Source organism: Triticum dicoccoides, chromosome 6A (genome assembly GCF_002162155.2).
Source record: "Triticum dicoccoides isolate Atlit2015 ecotype Zavitan chromosome 6A, WEW_v2.0, whole genome shotgun sequence".
In the NCBI taxonomy this organism is placed as follows: Eukaryota; Viridiplantae; Streptophyta; class Magnoliopsida; order Poales; family Poaceae; genus Triticum; species Triticum dicoccoides.
The window spans coordinates 396,470,280-396,472,185 of record NC_041390.1 but is presented as its reverse complement, the minus strand read 5'-3'; positions in this window follow the sequence as shown (position 1 = coordinate 396,472,185).

Genomic DNA, 1,906 nt, shown 5'->3' with positions numbered 1-1,906 from the left:
CTTCTGAATCTAATCTTTCTTGGGCAAGCTCGGCTACTTGTTGTTAGTCATTCACTAAAAGATCCTCAATAGACTGCATGCATGTAGTATTAAATTTCTTGGACGGATCATCTCTTTTAGCAAAGGACTGTAATAATTAACTAACTGAAAATTTGACATTCTGGACTATGCTTGGCTCTGGTTTTGTGAAATCTCATCTCTTTTCTAGTGCCATGACTAGTCATGCATTTTATTTTACTTTCCCCACTTTATAACATTCAGACATTGTTTACTAGCTCAAGCTTCTCCTTTGCACTTTATCACTTCAATCTGCTGCTACCTCAAGCTTCTCGTTTACACTTGTGCCAAGTAGCATTTTTTCCTTGTATAATTATATGGTGGTTGACTGAGCTGCTACTTTTTCCTTGTAGAAGATCGCAGGTCGAGTGGGAGGGATCCAGTTGCGACGACACCGAATCACTAGCAAGGCAGCTGCCTAGAATAATAGGTATTTTTGTTACGCTTTCAGTTCGTGTCAGCAGGGAGATATAATGTTTTACAATCTTTCTGGTTATATTGGAGTTAGGTTTTTTGAATATGAGTAGCAGTGACTTGGATATACCTTATGGAGTTGTAACAGTTCCTCTTGGTGCTTAGGTGCATTTTCTTTGTGTAACTTGGTTTAAAAATGTGATTTGGTCTTTTGTGGCATTTGGATGCCTAAATCCCATTTTCTTAATCATATTGCTTGGAAACTTTTGGTTATCTCCTCTCAGTGATGAAATAATTTATATGTACTGCACTTTTTTCATAATTAGGTAATAACGTTGGTTACAGTTTTGGTAGTTCAAACGGAATGTATCTCATTTTGTAGACAGATTATTTTCTGGAATATCATATATTCAAATTTGTAATGAATGATGGCTTCTACCTGAATTGGTAGACTCTATGGTGTTAGTTTGTTCCAAATACAGTAAGATAATTTTAACAACTGTAGAACATGTTGAGATTTGCAACTTTTTTGTGACATCAACCAACAGTCCAGTCACTGGATTATCCTATTTTATATTTTTAATTACTAACTTAAGTTTGAGTAAACAGTGGCAGTGAAGTCCTCATAATAATCAGGCGGATGTTAACTTTCTGATGTCCCCACAAGTTAACTAAGATTGTGGTGCTAGTAGAGGCACATTGTGGCCTTTTCATCCATATGAAAGTAGAGGCACATTGTGGTGCTAGTTTGTTGGGTTTTGTCTCCGACCATCGTGTCGTGATGATATTGCAGGTACCCCGAGAGGCCCTTGAGTTTGCCGGAATGTCGATTAACTTCCGTTCCGGCAAATTCGGGTACTCCATATGTCCTATTTTCAGCAAAGGTCATGCTGAAATTTTCCGTGAATTTTAGCATGACTTTGCTAAAAATAGGACATATGGGGTACTTGTGACTAATGCATGGGCCGGGGTATCTTAGTAGTTAATTAAGTAGGATCAAGTGCTCCGGCGTACTTGTGACTAATGCATGGCTTTTAGGGTGCCTTGGTGTCGATAAAAACCGAAATGATGAAAGGTTAGGCTTTTAGGGTGCCTCGGCGTCGAAAAACCCTCAATGATAAAAGCTTAGATTTTAGGATGCCTCGGTGTCGACAAACCCTAAATGATGAGACCATGATCTTGTTCCTTGACAATAACCAACTTTTTGACCAAACTTTGTTTCTATTTAGAGAGAAACATGGCCCACAACGATGAGGCCGGGGGTTCGGGCGGCAAGGCATTCTGGGAGCTATCCCAGGAGATGGAGGAACAACCTCACTTGTATGAGGCCGCCGCCTTCCCCACCGATCCTGAGACCACGGATGGTGCCGCCGAGGATGACCACACTGATGCCACCACTGATGGTGCCGCCGAGGATGCCACCACTGATGATGGC